This window comes from Myotis lucifugus, unplaced genomic scaffold, assembly GCF_000147115.1.
Source record: "Myotis lucifugus unplaced genomic scaffold, Myoluc2.0 scaffold_21, whole genome shotgun sequence".
NCBI classification, from domain to species: domain Eukaryota; kingdom Metazoa; phylum Chordata; class Mammalia; order Chiroptera; family Vespertilionidae; genus Myotis; species Myotis lucifugus.
The window spans coordinates 6078858-6093256 of record NW_005871069.1 but is presented as its reverse complement, the minus strand read 5'-3'; the positions used below and the strand labels follow the sequence as shown (position 1 = coordinate 6093256).

The following is a 14399-nucleotide window of genomic DNA, read 5'->3' as shown; positions in this document are numbered from 1 at the left end:
GTGTGTGTGTATGGTGATTGTGTACTCAAGGTTACAATCGTGCCAATTTTCAGCATTGGCCAAACTGTTTGATCATTTCTCTACATGTTGTGGCTTTCTATCTCTGGTGCTTTCTCTTTGGATCTCTCCCTTCACAATAAAAGTGATCTGAATTCTGTTCAGAGCAGAAGAATATTTATTGAAGGTTTATGGTTCATAGGGAGTGCTTTTAAAAGCAAAGAACTTGTAATCCACATTACTCTTATTTTTCAAAATATATCTTTATTGATTTCAGAGAGGAAGGGAGAGGGAGAGGCAGATAGAAACATCAATGATGAGAGAGAATCATCAATTGGCTGCCTCCTGCACATCCCCTACTGGGGATTGAGTCTGCAACCCAGACATGTGCCCTTGACTGGAATTGAACCTGGGACCTTTCAGTCTGTAGGCCAAACATCTATCCACTGAGCCAAACCAAATAGGGCCACACTATTCTTTATACTTGTCTTCCAGCTAGGATTTCTCATAGCTGGGCTATCAGTTTTTTCTCTTCCTTGCCCCCCAACCTTTTTTCAAGAATTCCCATCCTTGACTCTTCTTTCCAGCAACATCTGTCTCTCATGTGCCAAATCCTGACCCAGAAGTTTATCAAGTTGTTTTCCCAAATAAAGCCACTTTTCTCTCAATGAAGACTTCTAGATAGACCTCTTGGCTGTTTAGATAAACCTGTTTTTTATTTCGTTATACTAGCAACTACTACACTATAGCATAATCATCTGTTTCTGTATCTCTCTCTCCAAAAACCAGGCTGAACTCTCCCTGAAGGCCTCATCTTTTGATCTGTGTATCCCTAGTACTTGGCAAGGGGACTCATAAGCACTCAGTAAACCCATCTGTTGCAAGACTGAATGACTGTCCAGAAGAGAAGAGGCAAATAGGCCTGTCAGGCAACATACCTGTGGAGGTTCTACTTCACAGTACCCTGAGGGTCATACCAGGCAGCCTGTTGCTAGGTGATGGTGGAGTTTTGGGGAGGGATGTGCAGTGTGGCTTAGCAACATTTCCTCCCTCTCCTGTCACTCAGAACATACAGAACCAAACAATTCTTATGACAAGACTAAGTTTTTTATTTTATTTTATTTTTTACCTATATCACTTACAAATAGGTAAGATCTTTCCTTTTGTCTCAGCTGAAAACAGTTGTTGTTTTTTTCATTTCTAAACATTTATTTTATTATATCTTTCTTTTCTGGAAACAGAAGTTTTTTTCTTTGACAAAACTGTGCCAGAGGAACAAAACAAATGCTTTTCTAAATTAGAGCAGATGCCGATATGGTTGTAGTCTTTTCTTTTCTTTTTAACGTGTCACAAATTTGTGTGTCATCCTCGCACAGGGGTTATGCTAATCTTTGTATTGTTCCAGTTTTAGTATGTGGGCTGCAGAAGCAAGCATGGCAGCAGTCTTTTACATTTCATACAAGCTACTGTTGAGATGATATTTTTGGCTGTTTTGCAGATGGTCCATCAGAGTTAGTTCTGTTATCAATGTTATTTTCATCTTCTGCATCATCTTCATTATCACCGTCCAAGGCCTGTCTTTACATTATCTTATGCTCTTGTCTCCAATGTCAAATATTAATTGAGCATAACAATTTAGTTCTATTTTTGGGTTCTCTGTTCTGTTCCATTTAGCTGTATGCTTGTTCTTGTGTCAGCACCAGGCTGTTTTGATTACAGTGGTTTTGTAGTGTAACCTGATATCTGGTATTGTGATCCCTCAAACTTTGTTCTTCATTCTCAAGATTCTTGGGGTTATTTGGGGTCTTTTTCGGTTTCATACAAATTTTTGGAGTGTTCGTTTTAGATCTGTGAAATATGCCATTGGTATTTTAATAGAAATTGCATTGAATAGATTGCTTTGGGTAGTATGGACATTTTAATGATGTTGATTCTACCAATCCATGAGTGTGATGTATTCTTCCACTTGTTTATATCTTTTCTATCTCTTTTTTCATTGTCCTGCAGTTTTTTGGGTACAGGTCTTTTGCTTTCTTGGTTAAGTTTATTCCTAAGTATATTAATTATTTTTTTTTTTGCAATGATAAATGATCTCAGAAAGAGAAAATAAAAAGTTTTAGTTTCTTTTTCTGAGCGGTCATTATTGGTGGCTAAACATGCCATTGATTTCTGGGTGTTAATTTTGTATCCTGCTACATTGCTGAATTCATTTATTAAATTTAGTAATTTTTTGGTGGAATCCTTAGGATTTTCTAAGTACAATATCACATCATCTACAAATAATGACAGTTTTACTTCCTCCTTTCCAGTTTGGATACCTTTTATTTTCTTATCTGATCAGTATGGCTAAGACTTCCAGTAAGAGTGTGAAAGCAGACGTTCCTGTCTTGTTCCTGTTTTTAGGGTGAATGCTTTTAGTTTCTGCCCATTGAGTATGATGTTGGCTATAGGTTTGTCATATATGGCCTTCATTATGTTGAGGTATGATCCCTGTTTTCCCAGTTTGTTGAGAGTTTTTATAAAAACTGGGTGTTGGATTTTGTCGAATACTTTTTCTATGTCTACTGATGTGATCATTTGATTTTTTTTATCTTTCATTTTGTTTATGTGATGTATCACACATATTGATTTCTGAATATTGTACCAGCTGTGCATCCCTGGAATAAATCCCACTTGGTCATGGTGTATTATCTTTTTAATATATTGCTGGGTCCATTTTGCTAATATTTTGTTGAGGATTTTAGCATCCATGTTCATCAAAGATACTGGCCTGTAATTCTCTTTCTTTGTAGTGTCTTTTTAAAAATATATATATTTTTTTATTGGTTTCAGAGAGGAAGGGAGAGAGAGAGAAATGGAAACATCAGTGATGAGAGAGAATCATTGATCGGCTGCTTCCTGCATGCCCCACACTGGGGATCAAGCCTGCAACCCAAACATATGTTCTGATCATGCCCTGACCAGGAATCAAACTGTGAATTCCTCGATCATAGATGGATGATCAACCACTAAGCCATGCTGGCTGGGCTCTTTGTAGAGTTTTTATCTGGTTTTGGAATTAGGCTAATGCTGGCCTTATAAAAAAAAAAGAGTTTGGAAATGTTCCTTCTCCTTGAAATTTTTGGAATAGTTTGAGGAGGTTGGCTGTTAGTTCTTTGAATGTTTGGTTAAACTTCCCTGTAATGCCATCTGGACCAGAACTTTTGTTTGCTGGGAGTTTTTTGATTACTGCTTCAATTTCATCAGTGGTTATTGAACTATTTAGGATTTCTGATTCTTCCTGATTCAGTTTTGGAAGACTGTATTTTTCTAGGAATTTGTCCAGCTGTTGGCACATAGTTGTTCATTGTATTTTCTTATAATCCTTTGTATTTCTATGGTATCAGAAGTTACTTCACCTCTTTTGTTTCTTATTTTATTTATTTGTGTCCCCTTTGTTTCTTGATGAGTCTGGCTAAAGTTTCATCAATTTTGTTTATCTTTTTAAAGAGTCAGCTCTTGCATTCATTGATCTTTTGTATTGTATTTTCAATCTCTATGTCATTTATCCCCTCTCTGATCTTTATTATTTCCTTCCTTCTACTTTGGGCTTTTCTTGTTCTCTTTCTAATTATATTAGTGTTAGTGTTAAATAATTTATTAAAAGGTTTTCTTATTTCTTGAGGTAGTAATGCTATGAACTTCCCTCTTAGGACTGCTTTTGATTTTGGGTTGTTGTGTATTCATTTTTATTTGTTTCAAGGAAGTTTTTTTATTTCTTCCTCGATTTCACTGGTAACCTATTCATTGTTTAATCACATGCTATTTAGCCTCCATGTGTTTCAATGTTTTTGAGTATTTTTATTGTAATTGATTTCTAGTTTCATGCCATTTTGATTCAAGAAGATGCTTGACGCCCTAACTGGTTTGGCTCAGTGGATAGAGCATCGGCCTGCGGACTGAAGGGTCCCAGGTTCGATTCTGGTCAAGGGCATGTACCTTGGTTGCGGGCACATCCCCAGTAGGAGGTGTGCAGGAAGCAGCTGATTGATGTTTCTCTCTCATCGATGTTTCTAACTCTCTATCCTTCTCCCTTCCTCTCTGTAAAAAATCAATAAAAAAAATATTTTAAAAAAAAGAAAAAAAAGAAGATGCTTGATATGCTTTCAATATTCTTGAACTTGTTTTGTGTCCTAACTCATGGTCTGTCTTTGAGCATGCCCCATGCACTTGAGAAGAATGTATATTCTGTAGCTTTGAGGCAGAATATTCTGTAAATGTCAATAAAATCCATATGAGCTAGTGCTAGTGTGTCATTTCAGGTCTCTGTTTATTTGTTGATTTCTTTTTTTCTGGAAGATCTATCCAGTGCTGTCAGTGGGGTGTTAAAGTTCCCTGCTGTCACTGTATTGCTGTCAATCTCTCCTTTAGAGTCCTTCAAGAGATTTTTGATATATTTAGTTGCTCCTATATTGGGTGCATATATGTTTACCAGGATTATTTCCTCTTGTTGTGTTGATCCCTTTAGTATTATGCAGTAGCCTTCTATGTCTCTTTTTATGGCCTTTGCCTTGTAGTCTATTTTAAGTATTTTTATCCTTGCTTTTTATTTTTGTTTCTATTTGCCTGGAAAATTTTTTTTCATCCCTTCACTCTAAGTCTGTGTGAATCTTTTGTTTTGAGGTGGGTTGCTTGTAGACAGCAAATATATGGGTCATGTTTTCTTATCTATTCAGCTACTCTATGCCTTTTAATTGGAGCATTTAATCTATTTACATTTAAGGTTATTATTGATAAGTATTTATTTACTGCCTTTTTTTTCTTTATACCTATGTTCCTCTCTCTCTCAAATTCTTCTTCTTAAAGCAGTCCTCTTAACATTTCCTGCAGTGCTGATTTGATGGTAATGTACTCCTTTAGCCTTTTATTTTTTCTTTTCTGGGAAGCTCTTTATTTATCCTTCAATGTTAAATAATAGCTTTGCTGGATAGAATAGTCTTTGGTTCAGGTCCTTGCTTTTCATTACTTTGAATACTTCATCCTTTTGGCCTGAAGTGTTTCTCTTGAGTAATTAGCTAACATTCTAATGGGTATTCCCTTATAGGTAACTTTCTGTCTCTCCCTTGCTGCCTTTAAGATTCTTTCTTTGTCTTTAATGTTTGCCATTTTGATTCTGATGTGTTTTGGAGTGCGTCTCTTTGGGTTCATCTTGATTAGAACTTTTGGGGTTCCTGACCTTGTGTGATTTTCTCTTCACTGGGTTAGGGACGTTTTCTGTCATTATTTCTTTAAACAGGTTCTCAATTCCTTGCTCACTTTCTTCTCTATCTTGTACCCTTATGATATGAATGTTATATTTCATGTTGTCCCAAAGTTCACTTAAACTATCCTCCTGCTTTTTTATTCTTTTTTCTTTTTTCTTCTCTAATTGGATATTTTCTTTCTACCTTGTTTTCCAAGTCACTGATTCTATCTTCTGCCTCATTTAATCTTCTTTTTATTTCTTCCAGTGTATTCTTGATGTCTGATATGTTATACTTCATTTCCAACTGATTCTTATTTATGGTTCTATTTCTTGTTTTATGCTGCTATAGTTATCAGTAAGTTTATTGAAATTCTCACAAAGTTTCTTGAGCATCCTTATAACCATTACTTTGAACTCTATATCAGTTAATTCATTTTCCTCCATTTCATTTAACTCTCTTTCTGGAGTTTCCTCCTTTTCTTTCATTTGTGAGTTGTTTCTTTTTTTTAAAATATGTATTGAGCATTTATTTTTATTTATTTATTTTTTTACATTTTTTCCCTTTATTAAGATATTACAAATGTGTCCTTATCCCTCCAATGTCCCCTCTTCCCCCCAATCCTGCCCTCACCCTCACCCCCTGTTGTTTACATCCATCACTTATGCTTATATGCATGCATACAAGTCCTTTAGTTGATCTTTCCCCCTCAACACCACCCTCCCCTACTTTCCCTCTGAGTTTTGAGCATCTGATCAATGCTTCTCTATCTCTACATCTGTTTTTGTTCATCGGTTTATGTTGTTCATTATAATCCACAAATGAGTGAAAGCATGTGATATTTATCTTTCTCTGACTGACTTATTTCGCTTAGCATAATGCTCTCCAGCTCCATCTATGCTGTTGCAGACGGTAGGAGTTCCTTCCTTTGTACAACAGCATAGTATTCCATTGTGTAGATGTGCCAAAGTTTTTTAATCCATTCATCTGCTGATGGGCACTTGGCTGATTCCAAATCTTAGCTATGGTAAATTGTGCTGCTATGAACATAGGGATGCATATATCCTTTCTGATTGGTGTTTCTGGTTTCTTGGGATATATTCCTAGAAGTGGGATCACTGGGTCAAATGGAAGTTTCATTTTTAGTTTGTTGAGGAAACTCCATACTGTTCTCCACAGTGGCTGCACCAGTTTGCATTCCCACCAGCAGTGAACGAGGGTTCCTTTTTCTCCGCATCCTCGCCAGCACTTGTCTGTTTGTTGATTTGTTGATGATAGCTGTTATGCCCAGATTTCAAGATCCCCAAGAAACCACATCAGGGAGCCAGCCAGTCTGATGCAAAAGCATAAGAGTCTGTATTTCAAGCTAGCTTGAGCTCCCCATCCACCAGACTCACCGACACAACGGCAAGCCAAGTGGCCAAGAGAGAGAACCCCACGTAGAGACGGGTTTTATAGGGGGGGTTGGAGTAAGGGGAGGAGAAAGGCCTGTGCTCTGCCGATTGGCCAGGTGCAAGTCGGTGTCTTGTTCCTGGGTGTGGCTAGCAGAGTCTTAGACTTCCGTGAAGAAGCTCCTTGCCAAGCACGTGGCCAAGGTAAGATGGAGGACGTAGCCCTTACCCTGGGGCAAGATGGAGGGCGTAGCCCTTACCCTGGGGCAAGATGGAGGGCCTAGCCCTCGCCCTTTTATTCCCCCCTTTGTCTTGGAACTTCTGGCTCAATCATGAGACGGACTGCATTTCTATTCCACCGTTGCTAGAGGCCCATACTGGGCATATCTTAACAAATGGTCTGGTGGAAGGGAAAGAAACCGTTTTAGCTTTAACAACTTCTATTCAAATAGGATTTTTCTTCTTAAAATTCCTCCATGGCTATCAAAAAGCCAAATCAAGATTAATTTATCTACTGTCCTGATGTTTGCATAAACACAACAAGAATGGTAACTGACTACCTTTGCTGGAATCTCATGGTTGAATCTTAATGTGCCCCGTAGGGCCAGGAAGCCACGCCACCCAGCTGCCATCAGGCCCGCCTGCAGTATCTGCTGAGTTAGGTGAATCCCTCACCTGTAGCAACTCCACCTGAGCCCACGCTCCAGGCTTTAAGGCCCATCTCAGTAGCCCTCCTACTTGTTGCGGCCCAGAGTGTGTGGGGGTTCCGCAGGGACGCAGAGGCATCCTTACTGCTCCCCTTCTACTCTTACCAACCGCCAGTGATGGTAGGGCATGGGCCTGATGCTCCAGCGCCAGCCATCTTCAGGGCTTCCAAGCAGGATACCAGGCTTTCTTCATGGCATTCTTACTGGCTTCAAGTCTTTAGAGCTCAGACAGGGCTCTTTAAAACATGATACTCCAGTCAAAGTTTTCCATTAATAAAACCACTATTAGAAACCGGTCTTATTGAATCTATGCAAAGAGATGTATTGCCATGATTTATTTATCATTGCCAGATTTAGGAGGAATTACATAAGGAGAAAAACATACTGATCTACTCTAAGATTTTCTGACTTTCCTTGCCATTCCTTTTAACAAAACAGTAATTGTTGGCATTAAACTTTCTTTCTATGCATAACCATGCCTCAGACCTTCTATTCTAAACAGGCTTTTTCCAGCTTTACTACCCCTGACATGGGCATGGTGACTCAGGCCTGCAAGACAGTATTACAGGCTGCCAACTGTTAGCTGTCTCTCAACAGAGACCAAAACCTGATGGGCACTGTTCCCTGCCCAGTTGGGCACCTGCCCTCTTGGCAGCTAGCCATCCTTTACTTTTGGGGGTCACCCCACACAGCTCCCTTCCAGGACAGCCAATACACATTCAAACCTGCAAGAGAATTAAAGGTCAATATAACATATCAATACAATGAAACATAATATTGGCATCATGGCTGCTTCTGGCAGCCAATGAAACATACTAAACATGTGATACTAAAGTCTATTCCTGATCTTCCTATGAATTGTCCTTGTCTTTTTGGAGCCAAGTCCATGAAGATGCAGGCATTATCTAAGTCTATTCAATGTTACCAGCATCGGGCAGGTCGAGCACGCCATAGCTTGAGCTTGAGCGGGTTGTGTTGATCTTGATCGACGCTCCATTTGGTGACGAAGTCTTTCCGGATTGCGGATGGGTCCGCTGACCAGACGTGGGTGTGATGGACCCAGGTCGTGACACCGTCTATCTATTTTGAGAGCGGTGGGGGTCATCAGCACCATGGTGTAGGGTGTAGGAACCTTTCCATCGTGGCTCCAGGGTCTCCAGGTGGTGCCTTTTGACGTAGACCCAATCTCCTGGTCTGTGCTGATGAGGAGTTGGGGTTGGGCCAGTCTCCTGGGTGGCGCCGAGGCGCAGCCAAATGTCCTTGTGTGCCCTCTGGAGCCCTCTCAAGGAAAGAGATAGTTCTTGCAGCAAGAAAGTCAGCTTTAAGGTTAGGAACCCTGTTTATTAGTTACAGCACTTTGCTTTCTTGCCTTTCTACCAGTTCCCTTTGTGGCAGAGCAGCAACCAGGCCTTTTTCAAGGGAGTGCGCTAGGATGGGGTATCAGCCCCTCCTTTGCTAGCAGCAACAGGTACCAAACCCTTTCAGTACATTTGACCAGCTTCATTCCCAGCCATTTTTACAGATTCTAGGGCCCGTTTTTTTTTTCTTAATCAGTACTGGCCTGTATTATCTAATTCAGCACAGGCAGGGGGAAGGGCCATTAAATCTCTGCCCTGAGGAACTGTGAGTCCCACCCTTAAATGTCCCAATCAGACTAGAAAAGCCACAAATACCTTTTAAATCTACCCAGAATTCCAAAATCCCAACCCAGAACAGAATATCACATAGCAAATCAAAGTTCCCAGCAAACAAACACAGAGATGTTTACTAGTTAGGTGGGCAGATTCCACCTCTGACTGAGAGCAAGCGCCCTTGGGGAAAGATCCCAGCGGCCGCTCAGGGCGCTTTGCTATCGGTCAGAGCACTCAGCCTCAAAGAAATCAAGCCTGTGGTTTTTTTTTTTTTAGACACAAACAGAAATTTCACTAGCTAAACAATTTTCAATAAAGACAGATAACATTTCCCATTAAAAACTTTGAATCACCACAGGAGAAAACAAAACAAAACAGAAATAAACAAAAACACTTTTACACAGGCGCATACCACATTTACAGCACAAAATACCAACAGATAACCTAGTTTGATTAACATATTATCTAGAGCCCTTGGGTAACCTGGGTTAAACTTAGGCATGTTATCTAAATTATAGTCCTGGGTCTCCAGAACACTGAGTTGATAAGTTAACTGGAGCCCTCCGATCCTGGAACAGCTGTGCTGTCCCTCCCAGGCAAAGGAAAAATGTGCCCTTGAAGATCAGTATGAAATCACAGTTTCTATATGACTTTAGAAATTGGATTACTGCTATCAGTCCCTTTTAAAGACTTTGACATAACCTTTAATTGTCCTTAGTTCAAGGAAAGCAGGGTTTTCTAGATTTAAGAGATTAGCTTAAAAATAAATCCGAGAAGCAAGCACACTTGCAGCCCCATAAAACTTTGCCTTAAAGCTCCACCCCTGACTAAATCAGAGGGAGGGGCCTTTGCTGTTTTAAGATGGTGGCCCCCAGGGGAGCGGCAAACCATGCGGCCAACATGGCGGCTGCCAAGTCATGCAGCCCAAAATGGTGGCTGTACCAATAAGCAAAGGCATTTAGTTACCACAATAACACAATTTTTCCCAATTCAATCCGAACATTTCTTTGTCAGGTTCATCTCTGCCATTTTTAAGGCCAAAACAGTCTCGGGTTTTTATTCTGTACACAGCAAAAGGTCAAGTTCAGCTCAAAACTATGCGCACTCATTTTTAAACTGGCCTTTTCCCTTTACACGTGCACAGAAATCCCGGATGCATTTTAAAACTTTTCAATTACAAGAAGGACTTTCAAATCAATACTTTTACATTTAAGGATACATTTAACTTCTAGCTTGGGCGATCTCCACGGGAAGGGCCTGGCTCGCGTCCAGAGTCGCCGCCGCCGCCGGCCCCCCCGGGTGTCCAGCCCGCGGGCTCCGCAGGGGACCTTCCCCGGACCCGACGCCGCCGGGGGGCCTCGCTGCTCCCGCCTCCCACAAGCGACGCGCCGGCCTCGCCCCCCGCACTCCGCCTGGCTCCACTCGCTCGCCACAAGCTCGGGGGCCGACGCCTGCCCGCTGCCACCAAGCTGCCTGGGCCCGCAGCGCGCCGGGCTCTGGGGCGAGGGCTGCGCTCGCTGCGCGCCGTGCTCCTGTACACCTGCCCCCGGCCGCCCAGCGCCCCGACTGCGCAGCAAGCGGCCTCCATGTGCCGGCCTCAGCTTCCGCATCCAGGCAGCTCCCGGGCGGGCAGGCGCATCCTCTCCTGCGGCCCGAGGCACAGTGATCCCTGCTCACCTTCCCTGCCCGGGAGGTGCGCAGGTGGGCGGCGGGCAAGGAGCGAGCGGCGAGCGGAGGCGAGTGGGGACCCCTCCCCTGCCTTTATACTCACATACTTTCACCAGACATTCATTCAGAGTTTAAACAATCCATTCAATTCCTAACAACTTCCCAACTCCTGAGGGAGCTCTAAAGCCTCCCCCAATCTCCTTGAAATGATCAATCACAATACCCAAAGGAGCAGTCTTAGTCCATCCCATAACATCCGTCCAGTAAGTCCACAGAAAACAGAAAAACACAGACACAGACAAACAGGGCCCCAAAGAACAGCCTTCCAACTCCATGGAAGCAACTAGACGGATGGCCTTACGCCAAACTGGCGGGAGCGACCCGCCTCGTCTCAAATCTGCGAGAGGAAACCACATCCCTCGTGAGGAGAATACACATTCCTCAAATCCGTGAGGAGAATACACATTCCTCAAATCCGTGAGGGGGATACACATCCCTCGTGGGGAGCAGAACGTCTTCTAATTCTCCCCCGCCTGTGGTCTTTCACGGCACGTCCGCCTAGACCCCTCAGGCACTTACAGATTCCAGAAGTGAGCTCACACAGGACAGATAAAGAACAAGTCACTGAACAGAGGCAGTAGAAAACTGCCTAGGAATGCTTCTCTTCTACCTTTTTTTAAAAGATAGGCCAGATTCGAACCCTTAGCCAGTCCGAGTTTTGATGGTGAGTACCATCTAGAAGCCATTCCTCCAGATACAGGACAAGTCCCTTAGAGATAACATATATCACACAGAACAGAATACACAACACACAGACACTTACCGCTGCCAGTCAGACTCTACGGATTGGGGGGGTCCCTACATGGTCTTGGGAATCCTGGACGAGCCCCCAAATGTTATGCCCAGATTTCAAGATCCCCAAGAAACCATATCAGGGAGCCAGCCAATCCGATGCAAAAGCATAAGAGTCTGTATTTCAAGCTAGCTTGAGCTCCCCATCCACCAGACTCACCGACACAACGGCAAGCCAAGTGGCCAAGAAAGAGAACCCCACGTAGAGACGGGTTTTATAGGGGGGGTTGAAGTAAGGAGAGGAGAAAGGACTGTGCTCTGCCGATTGGCCAGGCGCAAGTTGGTGTCTTGTTCCTGGGTGTGGCTAGCAGAGTCTTAGACTTCCGGGAAGAAGCTCCTTGCCAAGCACGTGGCCAAGGTAAGATGGAGGACGTAGCCCTTACCCTGGGGCAAGATGGAGGGCCTAGCCCTCGCCCTTTCAATAGCCATTCTGACAGGTGTGAGATGGTACCTCATTGTCGTTTTGATTTGCATCTTTCGGATGATTAGTGACTTTGAACATGTTTTCGTATGTCTCTCAGCCTTATGTATGTCCTCTTTCAAAAAGTGTCTATTTAGGTCCGTTGCCCATTTTTTGATTGGGTTGTTTATCTTCCTTTTGTTAAATTTTATGAGTTCCCTATAAATGTTGGAGATTAAACCTTTATCAGAGATAGCATTGGCAAATATGTTCTCCCATGCAGTGGGCTTTCTTGTTGTTTTGTTGCTGGTTTCTTTTGCTGTGCAGAAGCTTTTTATTTTGATATAGTCCCATTTGTTTATTTTCCCTTTAGTTTCCATTGCCCTAGGAGCCGTATCAGTGAAGAAATTCCTTCGGTATATATCTGAGATTTTTCTACCTGTGGATTCCTCTAAGATTTTTATGGTTTCCCGTCTTACGTTTAAGTCCTTTATCCATTTTGAGTTTATTTTTGTGTATGGTGTAAGTTGGTGGTATAGTTTCATTTTTTTGCATGTGTCTGACCAAATTTCCCAGCACCATTTATTGAAGACACTGTCTTGACTCCATTGTATGTTCTTGCCTCCTTTGTCGAATATTAATTGGGCATAGTGGTTTGGGTTGATTTCTGGGTTCTCTATTCTATTCCATTGGTCTATATGTCTGTTCTTGTGCCAGAACCAGGCAGTTTTGAGAACAGTGGCTTTGTAATATAGCTTGATATCTGGTATTGAGATCCCTCCTACTTTGTTCTTCTTTCTCAGGATCACAGCAGCTATTTGGGTTTTTTTTTTTTATTCCAGATGAATTTTTTGAGAGTTCTTTCTAGATCTGTGAAATATGCTGTTGGTATTTTAATGGGGGTTGCATTGAATCTATAGACTGCTTTGGGTAGTATGGACATTTTGATGATGTTGATTCTACCAATCCATGACCACGATATGTTCTTCCATCTGTTTATGTCTTCCTCTATCTCTTTTGTCCATGTCCTGTAGTTTTCTGGGTAGAGGTCTTTTACCTCCTTAGTTAAGTTTATTCCTAGGTATCTTGATTTTTTTGGTGCAATCGTAAATGGGATTGTTTTTTAAATTTCTCTTTCTGTAAGTTCACTATTGGTGTATAAAAATGCCATAGATTTCTTAGCATCAATTTTGTATCCTGCTACATTGCCAAATTCATTTATTAGGTCTAATAATTTTTTGCTGGAGTCCTTAGGGTTTTCTAAGTACAGTATCATGTCATCTGCAAATAATGACAATTTTACTTCTTCTTTTTCAATTTGGATGCCTTTTATTTCTTCTTCTTGTCTGATCGCTTTGGCTAGCACTTCCAGTACTATGTCAAACAGGAGTGGTGAAAGTGGGCATCCCTGTCTTGTTCCTGTTCTTAAGGGATATGGTTTTAGTTTTTGCCCATTGAGTATGATGTTGGCTGTAGGTTTGTCATATAAGGCTTTTATTATGTTGAGGTATGATCCCTCTATTCCCACTTTGCTGAGCCTTTTTATCAGAAAAGGGTGTTGGATTTTGTCAAATGCCTTGTCTGCATCAATCGATATGATTATGTGATTTTTGTCTCTCAATTCGTTTATGTGATGAATCACATTTATTGATTTGTGGATGTCGAGTATGTTTTCCCCCACGTTCTGAGTGGAGTAGGGTTCGGTATCTGAAAGAGGGGCCACACACAAATGAGAGAGAAATGACACGAGATAATTTTGGAAATGTTGGGGGACCAGGCGGGCAAGTCTGGAGGGACTTCCACGAATGCTCAGGCCGCTCCAACCTTTTATTTGATCTGGGGAAGCCCTAGGGTAAGGTGGTTTGTCTGGGGTAGCCCTAGGGTAAGGTGGTTTGTCTGGGGTAGCCCTAGGGTAAGGTGGTTTGAATGACACATGGATTAGCTCATCGGTAGACAATTTCCAGAAATAGGCAGAATATCTGACCAACAATAATCAACAAGGATCTACACAAGTATCTAAGGAATTCAGTGAACTAAGGTGGGGATGATGCTTCAGCTACCATTATCTAAATTAACTGGGTGGTGTCTAAATTAACTGGGTGATGCACAGCCCTGACCTTTGCTAGGACTTCAAAGTTTACTAGCTTTTGGGGGTCTCAGCTAGTGAAGACAATAAATGGACTTCGGCATGCGGATATTGTACCAGCCTTGCATTCCTGGAATAAATCCCACTTGGTCATGGTGTATGATCTTTCTAATATAATGCTGGATCCGGTTTGCTAGAATTTTGTTGAGGATTTTAGCATCTATATTCATCAAGGATATTGGCCTGTAATTCTCTTTCTTTGTGGTGTCTTTATCTGGTTTTGGGATTAGGGTAATGCTGGCTTCTTAGAAAGAGCTTGGAAGTGTGCCTTCCTCTTGAATTTTTTGGAATAGTCTGAGAGGGATTGGCTTTAATTCTTCTTTGAATGTTCGGTAAAACTCCCCTGTGAAGCCATCTGGTCCAGGGATTTTGTTTGCCGGAAGCT

At 41.8% G+C, this 14399-nt stretch overlaps 1 non-coding gene across 1 annotated transcript; it reads right to left on the bottom strand.

Moving 5' to 3' along the window:
- Positions 1 to 1328: 1328 nt before the first annotated feature.
- On the bottom strand, positions 1329 to 1430 carry LOC111825330. Its single transcript, XR_002828502.1, has one exon. It is a non-coding gene; the product is annotated as a U6 spliceosomal RNA (small nuclear RNA).
- Positions 1431 to 14399: the final 12969 nt, after the last annotated feature.